This window comes from Protomyctophum parallelum (genome assembly GCF_964188405.1).
Source record: "Protomyctophum parallelum genome assembly, chromosome: 13".
Classification (NCBI taxonomy): Eukaryota; Metazoa; Chordata; class Actinopteri; order Myctophiformes; family Myctophidae; genus Protomyctophum; species Protomyctophum parallelum.
In genome coordinates this window covers 12,161,423-12,181,667 of record NC_139708.1, presented here as the reverse complement: position 1 = coordinate 12,181,667, position 20,245 = coordinate 12,161,423, and the positions used below count along the sequence as shown (strand labels likewise).

The following is a 20,245-nucleotide window of genomic DNA, read 5'->3' as shown; positions in this document are numbered from 1 at the left end:
ATACGTTCATTATTTGATTTGTGGCTCCTCCTCCTCCCGCCTGGTCACTCCCTCTCACATCAACAGGTATGTGTGTGCCCTTGAAGCTTGCACAGTCACCTTGTCCATGTGTTTATATTTGATCTCTGGTATATTGGTCTGTCTGTCTGATTAAAAAAACAATGCAGACACAAATCTAAAGCAGATTAAACCTAGAACACTAAACCTGGGTGATTTTCACCCGGACAATGTATTAAGTTTATGTTTATTTTCATAATGTTGCTGATGTCTGAGGTGGGTGGGTCCTTGGCTCAGTGACATTCACACAGGTTTAGTGATAGAGGTTAAAACAATAAATAATAATTCAATAAAAATCCCATATACTCCCACAACGGGCAGTTGATGCAATTATCACTGGACCATTCTCACACATGTCCCAGGAATGGGTGGACCAGAGGAGACGTTACCAGCTCCATTATTATTAATATAACTGTAAGATGGCAGTGTACCCTGAAGATCTGGTATAGACCAGGTCAAAATACTGTGTGGACGAAAAGTTCAGATGAAAGATTCAAAGAGAGAAATCCATTCTCACCCTGTCGTGCAACCAATCATATTCTGCGTCACCGTCAACAGTAGCCGATCTACAAGCTCACGAGTCACACACGTTAGAGATGTAACGCATGACATGAGCTTGTAGATCTACTGTTTTCGGTGAGCAACACCATCTCGTACGATGGAGCCTAAATTTAGCATTAGAACATTGCGGAGAAAAAGCAGTCTTGAGCGTGTCAACACTTAAATCAACTGCTTGTTAGCAACATGCTCACTGTACAAGGGGCTTTCTCAAAACTTTTCACTTCTTGTGAAGAGGTTAGAGGGCAAAAAAGAACAAGAGCCACAGTACAAATTATTGAGGGTTTGACACGAATCCAATGTATTAATAGAAAATGATAATGTGTAAACAAGCAAACAAAATAATTGTTATAAATGTATTCACACCATTAACACGTCTACAGTAGCCTATGAAGCTATCTATAAAAACTATGAAAACGTTTAATCTGCACCACGATTTTATGCAATATCAACTAACGAGTCCTTGACCTGATGAACGTTGCTAGGTGAGTTCTCAAATTATATAGTTTCAGTACCAACCTGACTACACCATTTGGCTTAGGGAGCATTAAATTAAATTAAGATTAAGATACAGAGCAATTAGTGCCTCCTGAGAAGATTTATTTGAAACGGTCTTGATGTAACAGCGAAGCAGGTTATGTGCAATTTTTTATGTAATTTGTTTTAACAACACAAACACACACACGCACGTACGCACGCACACACACACACGGGTCACACGCACGCACAAACACGGTATAGTTCCACTTTCTCTCACATATCCCTATAGTTCCTCTGTGTATAGCCCCATTTGAGAAACATTTCTCTACCATTGCATAATTGTAAAAATAAATCATGTTTTATGGAGTGTGACTCACTTTCTTGCATCATCCCTGCACTGTGTACTAAGGCCTACTTGTGTTCTCTATGAACTATGTTGTCATCCCTGCACTGTGTAGGACTACTTGTGTTCTCTATGAACTATGTTGTCATCCCTGCACTGTGTAGGACTACTTGTGTTCTCTATGAACTATGTTGTCATCCCTGCACTGTGTAGGACTACTTGTGTTCTCTATGAACTATGTTGTCATCCCTGCACTGTGTAGGACTACTTGTGTTCTCTATGAACTATGTTGTCATCCCTGCACTGTGTAGGACTACTTGTGTTCTCTATGAACTATGTTGTCATCCCTGCACTGTGTAGGACTACTTGTGTTTGACAGTCAGCAATATTGTTGCTTATTCTAGATGTATTGTCTGACTTTTTCAGATTTTCTGACTTGATCTGGCCTGTTAACATTTTCATAGACCTGGTTGCTTGTTTCCCTCTCAGTCAATGTGGCAACCCTGGTGAAAGCTGTGTTGACTGTTGTGGTTCCGTATGATAATTTAGCTTAGCACACAACAGCTAGGAGGATGCAGCAGGCTGCTGCCATCATGTTTAACAGTATTTTGCACAATTTATGTCCCCGAATTTATGGATATGGACTTATGGCTCCATCACTGGCTCTTTCTTTAGTAGAAGTAGAAATGTAACGTGTTGCTGACTGTTTATCGTCCCTCTCACACGCACGTGCGCACACACACCGCCTCCTGGCCGCTGCAGACCGTAGTACTGTAAATATGACATGAATATGAATGCAAAGTAGTGGTTGATGTGTGGACAGGCTAGCTGTTGCTGTTGTGCATGGTGAGATGTGTGCAAACGGTGTAGTTTGGTAGGAGAAGACGGCCAAAGGATGCAACACACACACACAGTCAGCGGGGCCAAATTGTATAGGGCACTCTTTGTTGTGTTGCGGCGGTAGCTAGAGGAAGCATGCCAGTGGGGTAACGGTCAGAACGGTGGCCTGTGATGCAGGTGTGAGGGTGCGAGGTTAATTCACTAATAAATTAATTATTAATCATTAATGTGTCAAATCGAAAAAAGGGCTTCGTTAAGACCTCCATATTCATATGGTCAATGCCTGTGTGAAAAGTGGGAGTGATTGGTGCAGGCAATGAAGAGATATGGCTGTGTTTCTGACATTCATTCAGACATTCAGACATTGTTAGAATTATAGTATGATGATGATGAACTATGTTGTCATCCCTGCACTGTGTAGGACTACTTGTGTTCTCTATATGAACTATGTTGTCATCCCTGCACTGTGTAGGCCTACTTGTGTTCTCTATATGAACTATGTTGTCATCCCTGCACTGTGTAGGCCTACTTGTGTTCTCTATATGAACTATGTTGTCATCCCTGCACTGTGTAGGCCTACTTGTGTTCTCTATATGAACTATGTTGTCATCCCTGCACTGTGTAAGACTACTTGTGTTCTCTATGAACTATGTTGTCATCCCTGCACTGTGTAATAATAATAATAATAATAAAGCTTTATTTGTATAGCACCTTTTAAGAACGAGTCACAAAGTGCTTTAACAGAGAGACATATATAAAAACATAGCAAGGAGGCACACAATAGAATAAAATACATTGTCAATAATACACAAAATCACAACAATAGGCCTACTTGTGTTCTCTATGAACTATGTTGTCATCCCTGCACTGTGTAGGACTACTTGTGTTCTCTATATGAACTCTGTTGTCATCCCTGCACTGTGTAGGACTACTTGTGTTCTCTATGAACACAACTGCATGTTAATTAACTGCAATGCTGCATGTTAATTAACCCAAGACCTGAGGCTGATACAGTATGTATTTGGCCGTGGACCTCCCATCTGAAAATGTTTTGTGCCAGGGACTCCCCAGATGAGATTTGTGTAAAACACTTTTGAAGATTTCTCAAAAATGTTAAAAAATCGAGTTTTCAGAGAAACTATATAGCTAAAATCTAAAATTACATTTTTATTTACCGGTTTTAATGGATTAAATAAGCTATTTGCTATGATATGATGATTAAAGGCTGAGAATTTGACTCGCCCTTCGATGGGCCTTGCACACAGAAAGTTTGAAAACCAGAGAAAGTGTGTGAGCAGCAGGTCAATACGGAATACGTCTACAGTTCTTTAGCAGAAAGTGGGACAAGTTATAATGGAAAGATACCAGTTCTGTCCCTTGTGTAGCAAGCTGTCCTGGAGAAACCATTTGGCTGATAGACAGGACTCATAGAATAGAATAGAATTACTGTAGATATTATATCCTTGGTAAGGAGATTCTTTTCCTTTTTTTCCTCCACAGCCATAACTGACAAAGCATACAACAGATACTGTAAACCAGGGGTGCCCACACATTTTTATGACGTGAGAGCTACTTTAAAAAATGATCAGCTCAACAAGATCTACCCACCATTGGTGAAAATAGTTTAGATATGTAGTATGTACCTGAGGGGGCTTTAGAATAGGGGCGCTGGCATTACATATAGGACAAATGCACATGGAATGGGAAATAGAGGGGGAGAAATCTAATAGTTAGGGGTTTTCTGTATTTAATTTGTGCACAGCAACACTGTTGAAAAGTGAAAACAAAATATTGCCCAATAAGTGCACAGATTCCAAAAAATGTTTTATATATATATACATATTTAAATTAAATATTCTTCAGGGACATGTGTGATCTACCTGCACACAGCCTTTGTGATCTACTGGTAGATCGCAATCTACCTTTTGGACACAACTAAATGGACACAACTAAATACACACACACACACACACACACACACACACACACACACACACACACACACACACACACACACACACACACACACACACACACACACACACACACACACACACACACACACACACACACACACACACACACACACACACATCTGGCATGTGAAAACGTGCTTGTCCGCCTGTCCGGTCACATGATATCAACACTACTGTGCAGTGTTTCCACTATGCATTATTGTGTGGTGGACCATGAGTCCATGACCCCCCGGCCCCCACCACAGTAATACATTTGTGTCACCTGAGTGAGGGGTATATGTTGCGAGATCCGAAACCCCCGATGACATTGGGATACAACTGAGTATACGTCCCAGGTGCATCCATGCGAATGATGCAATGTTTTTTTTGTTCTAGTTATTTTAGTGACTCATAGGAATAGATTATGTGACAACCGGCAATAGTCTGGTGACCACGGGAGAGACGGGTGACAGCCGGAATGTAGACGGCACCCGGGAGCAGTAGGGGTTTGCGCCCCAGCCTGTGTCCTCCGTGAGGAGGAAGCCCAAAAAACCCACGGTGAGGCCTTTAGGAGGGCCATTCAAGCCGCAAGCAGAGCCCTGCAGCAACTCCGTTGCCCAGGTGGAGCCTACAGAATCCACCACTCCCAAATGAAGTGTCTGGTGCTGGGAATATGGTGCAACGCACAGGTCCTGGACCTGGTGAGAGCAGGAGTGGACCTGGTGATACTGTAAGAGGGGCCCGGACAGGAGTCAACCCACAGAGCCTAGTCCCTCCACACGCTAGATTGTGCTACCTCCCAGTCCTGGCAGAGTAGTTCCGGAGCAACGGGTCACCTGAGTGAGGGGTATGAGAGACCCGAAACCCAGATGACCTTGGGATACATCACTGAGGATACGTCCCAGGTGAATCCATGCAATGTTTTTTACGTTGTAGTTGACAATTAATTATAGTCTTTTGGTTATAGCTTTTAGGTCGCTAGGCGTGGAATTAAAACGTGCCGGATATTAGGCGGACAGTACACCGGATCCAAGCACTAAGGAGCAAGGTTCTCTGTTACAACTCACACCTTCCAACAACACAACATACAAACTCTTACTGTAGATTCACATCAGCATTAAATTTCAGAGCCACAAACAGTCACAGAACATGTGTCATTGCCACCAAAATGACAGTAATGGTACAACAACTTGAATTAGTATGCGCACAGCATACAACACAAGCAGCAGAAACAAATACGATTGTATTTCTTTTTTTTAATAAATCCTACCTTGAGCCGTCACGTCAGTGTTTTCATCAGTTGTGTAAGTGATGCCAGGGTCAAACTGTGGAACCCATGGAGATAGACCCCCTGACTCTCTCTCTCTACTGTAGTTCATGATGAGCCCTTCAGCACCGTCTCTAGTCATCTCCATCCTCCATACATCTGGCTAGCTGGTCAGTACTTTCCTGCTAGTAGCAAAGCCACCGACCAGCCTCATTCTCCTGGCTGCCATCTTCTCACTCAGCCTTGGATGTTTAGTAGGGCCTACTGCACATAGCATTCTGGTGTAGTGCAGTGATCGGGGATTTAAGGCAGGCTCTAGGGTCCAGCAGCATTCACAGCATGACACACTCACAGCAGAATGGACTCAGGGGGGCTGAGAAGAAGCTGAGCTTTGGGGGTCTGGGGTCATCACCCTGGCTGGTGTACCTGTGGAGCAGGTTGAGAGAGACACCATAAACTCTGAGTATATAAGAAAGAAAGAAAGAAAGAAAGAAAGAAAGAAAGAAAGAAAGAAAGAAAGAAAGCTGACCAAGAGCCACATACTGTAGTACACTGTACAACTCGATCACTAGCATCGTAGACAAACATACCCAGCCTGTATCCGTATAGCCTACTGCATCCTTCCAGTTACAAATAAATTACAGCCTAGTAGAAACAGTACTAGAGTATTTAGCCATCCTGTGAAATCACAGCCTAGTATAGTACTGTAGGTCTATATGTCTAATGTTAGTTTTATATCAGATCTTGGAATCTTGGATACATAATAAATCGTACTCTTAGGAAGGAAGCTGTGGGGACTTGACATGCCTGGATGATTGATTGATTGAAGTATTTATTAACAGCACAACTCAATACAAAAACTGTTAACTGTAGACAACACCATAAAGCATTACCGTACACTTGTTTACAATAGGGCCCACTGTTTTCAATTCATCAAAACATTTAGAGACAATTAAATATACAAATAGGGTATGCCGCCTTGAAATAAATTGAGAGAGAAAAATGTAGATGCGCAATTTAGGTTGTAACACTTAATTCAATATAACTTTCAATTAAACCAACATTGGTAAACAGCATTGAAGTTCCATGGGCCTACAAGGATTTAGTGCTGTAGGCCTACGTTCGGAGCATCTTATGTTCATTTAAGCCTCGATCTCACACACGCACACACACACACACGCACACACGGACACGCACGCACGCACGCACGCACACACACACACACACACACACACACACACACACACACACACACACACACACACACACACACACACACACTGTCTCACACACACAGTCAATCACACGCGCACACACACACACACACACACACACACACACACACGTTAAAGCATAGGTAGCTAACTCACCTGCACTGCAGAATAAAAACAAAGCGACCAGTTTGTTTATATGAAGATAAATTAACTTCCCTTAAACTGTCTCACACTTGTGACTGAGCGGTTTTCACTTCCTTCCTAACAACCCAGACTAGCCTACTCACTCAACTTCCATGAGGTATATAAAGTTAGTTACATTATAAGTTGTTAATTATTTCACTCTTTATGTCTGTCTAGAGTCTGTCTGTCTGTGGGCACTGGCAGCAGCTGTGTGTCGACTGTCGAGGCGGGAGGGGGCGTGGCTACAGGGGATTAAAGAAACAAGGTCCATTATTTATTCTGCATGCATTTAAATAATGGACCATGACATACATATATAGTCTCTCAGATAGACTAAAATTAACAATAATTTATCTGTTGAGAGCGTAAAATTAAACCAAATGGACCAAATTTGGTCCATTTGGTTTCAATTTATGCTTTCAACAGTTATAATAAGGGTCCATTTGGTCTCCATCATTTAATTTTAACTGGGGACCAGCTGGAACCCCCTCAAGCCTGAAGGACCACATGGTGTTCCCCAGACCACTGGTTAAGAACAACTGAAATAGGCTATACAAATGTATTCATAAAAGGCTGAGCTGTCCATGCAGGCACCTAGGTCGCGGGTTCGAGTCCCGGTGCCGACGACCTTTGCTGCATGCGTGTCTTCCCCCAATCCCCCTCATCTCTCCCAATTTCCTGTCAAACTACCGTAAATCTATCAATAAAGGAAAATATTAATGAAAGTTATTTATATCTCTATTGTGTCATGCTCTCAGTACCGTGAAAAACGTTTATTATTTTCTCTCTGTTCAAGCCATTGCTTAGACCAGCTCTGACCTCACCTATAAAGTCTATATATTAGTAGGTCCTATCGCAGCGCAGCAACAGCCATCCACATTCAACACAATACTCACGTTTGACATGGCACTGTAGATGACATTGCTGAGGTTTAGAAAATAATGAATAATCATGGACAGATTGCATCGGGCAGGGAGTGCCTGACGGCTCCACTCAAATTTCCTTGCTGACGGAGGCACCAGAAACATACATTTTCGTGATCAGAAGATGAACCAGAAGACAAATATGGTTCATCTTCATAAAAGGCCTCGGCTGGCCGAGCTGTCCAGGCCTATAGGCTGGTAATCCAGCCTAGGTGCCTAAGAAATCCCTAAGAAATATAGGGATACGGGAAAAGTGGCTACTTTTTGTGTATTTGAGCATGGAGAGTGAAAACGAATCATTCCTGCTGGTTAAACACCTTGTATAGGCCTCTCTCCATGTTTCAACTTTTTATGTTTCTTGTTGACACAGGAGTGTCATGCTCTTTTTTCAACGTAGACATGAAAGTGGATAATAGACACAATGTTATGCTGTCCCTCGGTAAGAGAGGGACGTAGCAACGTCGCTCTCCATTGGCCAGAGTGCGGGTGAGCCATCTAGCTTTCTTATATATATATATATGGGGATACCTGCCACTGCCTGCATATAGATCAGTCAAGGATCTGTGGAGGTGCAAGGACCTGTCCAGTTTGCTGTACATACTTTTGTTCTTCATTTCCGTAATTGTGTAAACTGGGTGAATAAATAAAACCACTTCTCTACAACAAGGACTCTCCTTTCCAGTATTTTTCTGGTTTTTGGCTATGTTTCACCAGTACCAAACATTACCAACAGTACCAACAGTACCTCAGGAGTCAGGACTATCATGCTATCAAGCTATCATGACTTGAAACTGAGACTAAATATAAAGACAATTTCGTAAACTATGTTACGCTGTTAGGGAGGGACTAGTGGAGAAGAGATCGAATAGAACTAAAAGACGAGTCTTTTTCTTTTGTGCTCGGGTGTTGTGCTCTGAAAATAGCCTATCTACAAGCTCACAGCGCAACGTAGCGTGACGCGTTGTGAGCTTGTAGATAGGCTATTTTCAGCATGCAACCAAATCAGCCATTACGACACCATCAAGGCCCGCCAAAATACACTTTTTTAAAAACCATGTAGTCGACTAAAGCTAGACTCAAACAAAAACATTTCATTTTAAGACTATATAAAACTAAATCAAAATGTGCTGTCAGAGTCAACATTGGCTCCTCCACCATTGTTGATGGGAGGATGCTGGTGGGTGGAGGTGTGTGACCCACATTACAGTCAGGCCTCATCGACCACCAGGCCATAATAAATGTCCGCGGATGCCCCGCTCTCCATCAATGCCGCATATAGAGTTGGTGTTCGTCGGTCGATGTGTGATCGATAAGGAAAACAGAGGAGGCCGTAAAGCAAAAGATAATTATCCGTTACGGGAAATTCACTCTAACTGGCGGTTTTGAGACTTAATTGTTTAACGTTTATCATTTGCCCAGTTCATTATACTAGCCGGTCTGCTTGTCAGCATGGCATCACTCATTCATTGGTAGATCCTTGATGTCTTCGGATTGTGTGTTGCATGTTTGATGCCGACAGTTAATTGATTTTTTTTTTTTATTGGCCATAAATTCAAAAGTATAAACAGCACACAAGACACCAGTAAGACGCTCTGAGCCCTGTCGCCCTCAAATGCTTTGTGTTTCATTAAAAAAAACGAAAATACGATGAGGGCTGATTCTCTCGCAAAGAAGCTAACAACAAAATACAAATGACTTCTGGAAAGAAATCAAGGTATTAAATAAGTGCAAAACATTGCTGCCTCAAACATTGATAAGGCTACTGGCTCAGAGGAGATTGCTCAACTTATTATGAACTGTTCAATTGTGTTCAAAGCAGCGCCTTTATAGTGGGCAACCTTGACAACAGTGAGGATGTTACCATTTCCCCACAAGAAATCTACGATGCAGTCAGAGTACTTAAAGTACAATTTGTGTTCAGTAGCCTATGTGTTCAGCTTCTGTGAAACCCACACTATTTAAATCTTTTTGCACACCTATGTATACTGCCCATGCACTTGTGGCGGCGCTACAAAAAGAGCAGTATGCAGAGACTCAATTGTGGCTTATAATGATGCCATGAGACTGCTGCTTAAAGTGCCACAGTGCAGCAGTGCAAGCGAAATGTTTGTCAGCATCAGCGTACCCACCTGCTCAGCTGTGCTGACGAACCCCATGTACAAATGTATATGTGTAGGCTGTCTGATTCTGCCAACAGCATTATTGTTATTCTGACTAACCCTTTATTGAGTTCAGTCAGTTTTGTTTCTAAACTGTGGAATCATTGGTGTGTAAGCCTGTATAGTATGCATTTGTGATTTTATGTAGACAATGTCTGCCTTTTGTTTGTCTCTGTATTTGTATGTTTTTTTATGTCACTATATGGACCTTGCGGTGTCTTTAATAAAGTTAGTAGCAGTACACAAGTAGGCAATGTATTGGCCTTTTTATGTGCAAGGCATTTCTAGTTTCCATTGTGGTCTTTTACATAAAAGGGGTTAGTGGCTGCAGAATCTATTGACAGTAATAATCACCATATAAATTAATTATGCGGGGCGCTCCGCTCATGACGAGTAGGCTCATCTTATGGCGTTTGATCTCGCTATAAAAAAGCCTCGCTGTGTTTCATCTTTGGAATCGCTCAAAACAAAATAATGTAAAAACACTGGTGGTGGTGCACAAATGAATTAATAAATACTTGGCAATCAATGTGTTAAAAAATGTTATTAAAAAAAATATATATATAAAAAATAAACAGTGACCCGGCCCTCTGGGCAGCCCACAGGTATGTGTATGGGTGACAATATGTAGTAGATAAACTCTACAAGGCTCAGAGTGGAGCGAGCGAGCGAGCGCGGGACTGAATGGAGGGAGGAAGTAACACATGTTGGGGGGAGGGGAGGGTCAGTATCACAGGGCATATGCTGTCTCTCCATGGCCTGGCCACTGCTCCTTCACCGGGCAATATGGTACAGAGAGAGCAAACATCTGACCCAAAATAATACCGGCAACAGACGGCGGCGCACCAACAGTCGGTGCGTATTGCAGGCATGCAGGCCCCCACTCACTCGCCAAGGCCCTGAAAGCCCCCCGTGGCAGTCAGAAACGCACTCATCCGTTCGCTTACTGTGGGTTTGTTTTTGTGGGTCTATTTAGAGCCTTGTTCCTCAGAAGTGTGTGCGTGTGTGTGTGTGTGTGTGTGTGTGTGTGTGTGTGTGTGTGTGTGTGTGTGTGTGTGTGTGTGTGTGTGTGTGTGTGTGTGCGTGTGTGTGCGTGCGTGCGTGCGTGCGTGCCCAAACTGGGCGTCCAAACTTCTTGGTGCATTTGGTGCACCTGGTTTGCACCACCCACCTGATACAGTCCCTCCACCTCCACATATAGGCCTAAAATCACTAGTGTTGTGTGAACGAACAAATCAAATGAACTAGTTAGTTCTTTTTAGTGAACGAAATGCACCCGTTCACTTCTGTGAACGATCAGCTTAGGCCGTGCAGTTGCAAATGCGAGGTGTTGAGAGACTGTCAGCTCCATATATGAAGATCTAAGGGTGGCAGCGGGGGCAGTGTCTTGAGTGTACAGAGTTTGATGAGGTCAGATCAACATGTCAGCTCCATATATGGAGATCTAAGGGTGGCAGCGGGGGCAGTGTCTTGAGTGTACAGGGTTTGATGAGGTCAGATCAACATGTCAGCTCCATATATGGAGATCTAAGGGTGAAAGCGGGGGCAGTGTCTTCAGTGTACAGGGTTTGATGAGGGCCCAGGTAGGGCCGGGCCTTAATTTTCGGTCCTGTTGAGAACTCTAGTTTTCACCGGCTGCCGGTCGTGGCTGCACTAATACCTTAATTGGGGCGGGCCCCTCTACAGTTTGAATGGACAGGTATCAAAACGGAGACATCGAAGAGGAAGGATGGTTGGGGAGGGTTCAACATAATTATGGAATGTCAGAACAGGTCAGCTCCATATATGGAGATCTAAGGGTTTGAGGTTTGAGTTGAGATGTGGGGGTTGCTGGCCAATATTGATGACATCAGGTATGATCAGGGATCTCCATATTGGCTTAACCCATTCTGGGCGGGCACCCATTTTGGTGTCGGCATCATGTTATGCTTTAGCTATTTAAAAATAGCAGATCTACAAGCTCATATCGCGCCACCGAGTGGCGCGATAAGAGCTTGTAGGTCTGCTATTTTTGAAAAATCGAAGAGCGACTGACATTTTTAGAATCTGATCTCAGGTCAGAATGGGTTCATCAGACCAGTGTGTGTCCGGCGGAAACCTCGTATGAATCTGATCTCAGGTCAGAATGGGTTAATATTGATGACATCATGTGATGTGACGAGGTATGATCATATATGGGGTGTGACTGACTGACTGACTAACTGGAAATGCACAATTTCATAAAAGGTCGGAACTATTGATATCAAAACCGATCACATCGCTCCACAGGCTGGGAGCGTCTGTTGGGCAACAGTCGATGTTATTTCCGGTTGGGACGTTATCCAAAATGTTCCCCCCAATTTAGCGGATCAGATCGAAAATCTTAAAACGTGAATAACTCTTGATCTAAATCATTCCGTCCAATTCTAATAAAAGATCTACAAGCTCACAACACGTCAATGTGTTGCGAGCTTGTAGATCAGCTATTTTAAATTAGTCATTTATTTTAAATAATAATAAAAAGGATCGGTTTTGGACATATAAGGTTTCCACTCGAATCGCTGTGAACCCATTTGACGTGCCGTTGCTAGCTGTCACAGTGAAACGTATGTTGGCGAGATGAGAAAGGCAATAACAATAATGACATGACAGAAACCACGCAATACTCGGCTCTTCACAATGCGTATTACAAACATTCCAGTAGAGGTGATTTGTGAATTTCTAGTGGGGGGGAAATTTGGAACATTGTTCCATGATGCATGGCTGCAGGAGTTTTACATAATTTTATTGACACAGCAAAAATCTCATTTCCTACAGCCCTCTTTCATATGGAATTCATTTTCTGTTCATATAACTCTCAACAGGAATAGCTCACTTAGCGCAGCGGCATATGCTGTGAGATTACATAGCAGCTGTATCTATCAATCAGTCAAACTTGATTTATATAGCACGACATGCATATTGGTTGCAACTCCAATTGTTGTACATACAAAGTAGGCCTATGCCAAAGCAAAAATAAGAAAACCACCACATAAAATTAATTTACTGCCGGTGTTCCTGCCCACACTGCCAGCAATTTTGAGTGTTTTTACTAATCTAAATTCATATTTTGATGATGTTTTAACACCAATTATCTCGAAAGACAGGTGAGAGTCTCTACATTCATGGGGGGGGGGGGGGGGGAGTGTGTCACCGCAATGTTCCGTTCTTTATTGGAACAGAAAGCAGAGAAAATGTATTTTTATAAAGCATAAACATTAGACTTCATTTTTCAGATCACGTTATTTCCAGGTGTACTCCTAGGATCACTCACACATTGCAGAAGAGCGCCCTCTATTGTAAACCACTGAAAACACCAGCGGACCTGAGGGATTCAGCGGCTCGGAGACCGCAAGCGTTTTATATTCAAAGGAAAAACAACGCCTGGGCGAGAAATGCATGCAAACTGGCGTACGAGCGGAGTGAACCGTGTATTTTCGCTAACCAATAAGAGTGCAGAGGGGTGTCACTCCAAATGTGGTGACATCAGTGTTCTCCACTGTGTGCATATCCTTATAATAAGGATAGAGGGAGGACCGGAACGACAGCCCCGCCCCCGCTATTCATTTCAATGGAAGTTGCTCAGTGGCGTTTTGAAGCACCCGGAAGAACTCTCTACTTCCGCATTTAAGTGCAAACGAGCACTCGATATTAAACCCCAGCTACACAGGGTTTCCTCGTCATAAATGTAAGGGCCCACCTGCAGTTACAGCTTTCACCACTACGTCTTGCAGCTTCAACACTGGCCAGCCTTGCTGGAGGATTGGCTGTGTGGAGTCGGGAGAAGAGGCGTGCGGGGGTGGGGGTCTGGGCCTGGGGAGGCAGGCACATATAGGTTGGTGAACCAATAAGTCCCCGGCTATCTCAGCCGGGAGATGGTCTGCCCCTCATATGCCCAGAAACCATGCCACATGCAGGCCAGAGCTGCATGTTTGCGCATGAGTGATTTGTAGACCAGTAAAATAATCTTATAAATAGTACCTGCACTTGTGAACAACTGCAAACAGGCAATCTCCCTCGAGCCTGAGAGAGAATAATACCTGGGCAGTGGGCAGCCCCCACTGCAAACAAATACGTGCAGGCCAGTCGACTAGTCACAATTTCTGAATGATTGAGAGTTTGAGACCTTCGTAAAACACTCGGTCCAGGAAAACAAAAGAAGACATATCACACATTGTTTTGTGCTGTGTTGCTTTTCAATGTGTATGCTGTATCATTTTACAGAGGTATCTAAAGAGGAAAAAGTATGTTTATGAACATGCCACAAGTATCGCCTATCGCGAGACAGTCCATCGTTGCCTCAATAAAACTCTGTAGTCTGTACTGTGCACTTTGAAAAAACATTGGTCACAAAACAACCTGTGAGACCTCTTTCCTGAACCGATATATAGGCCTATATGACAAATGTCACAATTGTTCAGAATTATTTCGGTGCAACTGTGCAACTGTTTGCCACCCATGGGTGTCATGGAGTGTGGACTTTTTGAAATAATAGTAGACCTATTGACCAATGACTATTTTATGAATAACGCTTTTAATTATTTCACCTCGCTGAGGACAACAGTGTCAGATGAATCCATGATTGTACACCTGTGTTTTCAATTAAAATGCATGCATTGCATAGCTCAATTTGTTTTGTTGCGCCGCAGTAATCTGATCCTAAACCAGTTTAAACCATTGCAAAAGTTAAACAGCACGTTTCTCTCCTCATCAGTGGAGCAGGCCGCACACACGGTCCCATGATGATAGACAAACCCGAGATCCCCGAGATATTAGAACCGATACTGGCCGTCTGGCCTGAGTGATTTTGATCTGGATCTGACCTGTACGGTTAACAGGTCCTCTTGGGTGTTTTCGGAATCGCTGACCCGTGAAGAGCTTTAGTGTGTGGATGTGTGTCTGCCTGGGTGTGGCCTCCCAATTATAGGCGTTCATCTACTCATCAAGGCATCAATCTACTCATCAAGCTCAGCAGTTAAAGGGACACTTCACCCTTTTTGCAAAAAAATATATGACGTTTAAAAGATTTAGAACACTTTCTTGGGGGTCTTTATGTGTGTCCCTGCAACATACTTGCGTCATGTCCAGGGGGTGTACATCAAGCTGCCTCACGCTACAGAAACAGGAGATAGGCTCCTGCCCTATGGGCCTCATGGCTCGGCAAGGCTATTTACTTTACTACTACTTTATGTGTGTAATATGTCTCAGTGATACAGCCCTCCCCTATCCACAAGGAGGAGCAGTACACCAACGCATTATGGGAATTGTAGTCCAGGAAGGAAGTGAGCCCAGTGTCCATGACATCAGAGACACTGCATGGGCTCACTGCTAAAATCTAAAATATCCAAAACCACATATTACACACATAAAGACCCCCAGGAAAGTGTTCTAAATCTTCTAAAAGCCGCATATATTTTTTAGCAAAAAGCCTGGTGCTTCCTTGTGTTTATTCCCAGTTTGTCAATCGTATAGCCGTGCATCTGTGCCTCAGTTTCATTGTCTCTTTTTTTTTGCTATATAGAAGTGTCTATCTGTACGTCTCTAAATGTTTTTATGATTTGAACAAGGACCCTCTTGTAAACAAGTGTAATGGTTTATTGGGTCGTCCACTCACAGTTAACAGTCTTTGTATTGAGTTGTGCTTGAATAGGCTACTGTAATTCTGCAAACTGTTAATAAATATTTCAATCAATCAATCAAACACTTAACAAATACGTTACTATGCCCTTGTGGTCTCTGGTCTGGCATACGTACAGGTAGGGCAAACTAAACGACCCCTCAAACAGAGAATATCAGAACACAAAACTGTAATCCGTACAGGAAATATGGATTATGCCATTGCAAAACATTACAATTCTGTGGGATTGAGAGAATCGAGATGCCCAGCAGAGGGGGTGATATTCTAAAGAGACTAGCCCAAAGAGAAATGCAGTGGATATACACACTCAATACTATGACACCCAATGGACTGAATGATGACTATATAGTTTAAAATGCTTTCTGGGTTAAGATTGGCTTTAATGCCTGGATGTGTAACTGAGATATATACTATGCCTCAAAATGTTTATTCAAATCAGTTTGTGATTGGACCCTGTTGATTAACTTGAGATTTCAGCTGTAGGTGAACTCTGACCCTTTTGTATAAATTGACTTGAATTCACTTGATGTGAATGCTCTGATGAAGGCTGCATAGCCGAAACGTGTTAGCGTTCCTTTTTGGTGTGTGCCAATAAAGAAATGGAAATGGGTGCTGGCAGCGTGTTTCCTCCTCCGCGTCATCAGTGCCCATACCCGAAGGCGGGGTTGGCGAAAGGGCCTTTCTGTGTGGAGTTTGCATGTTCTCCCCGTGTCCCCTAGGGTAGGTACCCTCACAAAAACATGCAGTAATCCTGGTTTCTAAACTGCCTCCCCCTGGCCAGCCGGGACGCCTGATGGAGGGGAAAGGAACTGGTTGGAATAACGTGTTCCTTCCACGCGCTACGTCCAACGAGGGAAACTCCCCCCTGTCAGGTGTATTTTTTGATGTAGGCTATACTTAACAAATACACACAGGCCTACAATACACTGTGATATTCTAATGCTCGAGTCAGGAGCTTCGTCATGAACAGGACCAGTGTGTGTGTGTGTGTGTGTGTGTGTGTGTGTGTGTGTGTGTGTGACTGTGTGTGTGTGTGTGTGTGTGTGTGTGTGTGTGTGTGTGTGTGTGTGTGTGTGTGTGTGTGTGTGTAGTGGGGGGGGGGGGGGGGGGGGTTGCAGTGTCTTTTTCAAGGACAACAGAGAGCGTGATGCGCACGCGGACATATTGGCTCAATGCCTCTCTCTTTTTTGTGACCAGTCTGACTGAACACTAAATCTGTCCTGTCGCCACTAAAACGGCTGCTCTGTTTCTCTGCGTTTATGGGGGGGGGGGGGAGATAAGAAAAGATTACACATGGCAGAAATAAGTGCATGAGCAATGATGTGACGGCGGCGCCAAGTTATCGTCCATAGAAACGGTTCTAGCCGCATGTTGTCTGTCAGCCCTCACAGAGGTGTCATCGCGGACAGACTCTGTCGGGGGACCGTCGCTTGTTAGCACCAGCCTGTCACAAATGGCTGTGGGGGCCAGGCCACGTGCCGCTGCGTCCCTGAGACTTCACACACATGCGGTGGCTGAGAAGTGTTCCTTTAGCAGCCTGTCTACCAGACTGCTCTCAAACACCAGTGTGACAGTGCCCTCTAATGTCCACTCTGAGAATTACATGACATCCTTGTCTTTAAAGGCATAGCCTAGTATAGACCAAGTATTTGTTTACAAACATTGGGACTGGGCATGGGTGACTGTCAAGTCTGTCATGTAATCAATTCCCAACAGATCTCCAAACCTGTTGATTTGGGGAGCGCTGGTTTCAGTCCAGGCCTCCTCTTGTGTGTTGGCTAGTGAGATGCACCCTAGGAGACATTTATACTTCAAAGCGCAACAGGCACACAGAGAACAGCTGATATAGCCTACAAGCTCAGCGCATCACGGATGCGACTGTTGTGAGCGTAGAGGTCTGCATGCTTGAAACCATCGCGGGACGAAGCATACTTATGAAAGCGACTGGAGGTGTGGTTTTGAGGACAACGCAACTCCGGCATAGGTGTGAACGATTTTGCCGAATTGCTGGGGAGTGGGGACAATTTTAAAACAAAGGCAGCTTGCTGTGGTTTGCATGCACAGGGGGTGAAGGGCTGCCAATGTTAGCTATCTCTTGGATGCCGTGTCATTAGTCAGAAGGTTCATTGTTCCGAAATTACTATCCCTATCTCTAACCCTAACCTAAACATAACCGCAAAACAAAGTTAGAACTAGAAGCCAATGTGTTTCTACAGGTAAACACCACTGAGTCAACTGTCAACAGTTTTGGTGGCCATTTTTAATTTTGTCCATATATCTGTGTTTTGTTTACCCAGCAAGGACTGAGAGGGGTTTCTCGTGCGAAAACAAACAAACAGAACACGTTGATCTTCCTTAATAATAATAAAAAGGCAGCCCAAGCGGCCAGTGGCTTTATAGGTAGGTTGCTCAGATCTGGACTGGACACGACAGCGTTGTATTTATTTATGTTTTGGACTCAGCGGACCCCATATAGCTGTAGACCTGCAGATGCATTCGTGCAGATCACAATTGATTTGTATTAAATTATTAAATTAAATGTTGCTTCTTTGTTTGTCTTTTAAAAGGAGCATACAAAAAAGGACCAAACTACTTAACAACCTAACACAACACTAGTTTTTACAAACCAATTACACCTTTAAATTGGCATATGGCATTCAGTCCCCTGCTGGTATAAATAACATCTTACGTGTCCACATCAAACAATAGATCAATGTGTCAACTGCATATCACATCTTGTTTTATTGCAGTTGCCACAGAAATACATAAACAAACATGATACAAACAAACAAACACAAAGCCTGTTTATGCGGGAATATGAAAATGAAATGTGGGCTATCAAAAAAAATGTCCAGTAAGCGTCCACCGGGGCCTTCCGTCTGGCTTTGCAGCCTAGCTGGCCAAAGCAGGCCTATAATCCCCAGTCTGAATAGAAATGGATTTGTTTGGGTACAGAGGATTGCCTTGAACTCAGAGACAGTCACACAGGGCCCGGAGCTCTGTCACCGTACATTAACCCAGCACAAACAGTATGGCGGGATAGTCCAGCTGCTCTCAAACGTTTGCTCTTCCTCATGGACCTACCTGTGAATTCCAGCAGTGACAGTTAATCAGCCAAAAGCAATTCCATTTTCATCATTAGGGGGCATTTTGGGGGGATAAATCCCCTCCAAATTACTTACACATGATTACAGGGGTGACTTGACATTGTCATTGTTTAGCAAAATTAGTGAGAGGGCCTATATTTCCAAAGCCATACGTGCGATCAAGGCGTCCACACTTTGCAATTTCCCCTGAAATTGCTGCAAAGGCCCCCAAAATGTCCCCCAAGGGCCTCCAAAATTCTGGCGCACGGTATGCGCAGTGACCACCGCTCCGGTGGTGAGCTGACCACCGGAGCTGAAATAACGTTGAGCGGTGGTGAGTAAAAACAGAGAGAAGGGCTGGAGCGGTGGCGGTGGTTTGCTCTTCACCGCGGCTCGTGACGTCATGTTGTAGTTCGGTGGTCACCCCACCACCGTAAATCCAGACTATGTATGAGCCTTTACTCCCGGCCTGATTTGGAGTTCCACTCCGGGCCTGCACTCTGCACCCCATTATTGGTTGGGTGGAAGGGGATCTGATTTGTATAAGCTTGGCTTGACCATACTAAACGGGCATAGAGCCCCGCTCTCCGAAGGACGCCGCGCATGGGACCGGACCTCGGTTTTATAAAAAAATTAATTGTGGACCTTCATCATTTCTAGTTGAGGACCCCTGTTATATGTTGTGTGTGTGTGGGGGGGGTCATCCTGCTCTCTCTCTCTCTCTCTCTCTCTCTCTCTCTCTCTCTCTCTCTCTGTGTAATACCTGAATTATTTTCCCAAAAACATTATAAAATGAATTATAACAATAGGATTTTAATGCTTACAGTACGGCTCCTTAACAACTCGCTCAATGTCGGATCCGATTCCGGATCCCATGCCTCATCCTATATCAGATATCAGCATCGCCTAAAGAAAATGTATAACTAACTATAGGTTATGAGGAGGAAGGAACGGCATGGAGTTTGAATAGAAAGAAAATGTATAACTAACTATAGGTTATGAGGAGGAAGGAACTGCATTGAGTTTGAATAGAAAGAAAATGTATAACTAACTATAGGTTATGAGGAGGAAGGAACTGCATTGAGTTTGAATAGAAATAGTGGCATCATGCACAACATGGAGTGGTGTGTACTGTACATGAACCTATGCAGAGGTTGTGAGTGTGATTTCTTTCCTGGCACAGGGCTCTCCTCCTCTCTCTCTCCTCCCCCGAGGGCCCGGTGGACGACAGACGGATCGCAGTGAAGCCACCACTCCAGATCCGGTGTGCAGATGGACGCCAGTACCTGCCCTAATCCGCAGCTCCCTGGCACACAGGAGAGAGAGAGAGAGAGAGAGAGAGAGAGAGAGAGAGAGAGAGAGAGAGAGAGAGAGAGAGGGAGGGAGGGAAAGATGTATATACACTGCCATATGTCATGCACCAACGATGCATCGCATTGTGGAATTGTAGACACTGTGTGTGCGTGGCCGTTTGTGTCTTGTGTGTGTATGCCTGAAGTTATTCAGATCAGTCTCTTCACACAT

At 43.8% G+C, this 20,245-nt stretch overlaps 1 protein-coding gene across 1 annotated transcript in view; it reads right to left on the bottom strand.

Annotated features, from left to right (window-relative positions):
- Nucleotides 1-5,631, bottom strand: part of grin2ca (glutamate receptor, ionotropic, N-methyl D-aspartate 2Ca) — a 142,872-nt gene extending 137,241 nt beyond the window's left edge. Inside the window, exon 1 of the mRNA XM_083780236.1 lies at nt 5,504-5,631. The gene's annotated coding sequence lies outside the window, so the exon portion shown is untranslated. The remainder of the gene's footprint in view (nt 1-5,503) is intronic.
- Between the last annotated feature and the right edge of the window lie 14,614 nt (nt 5,632-20,245).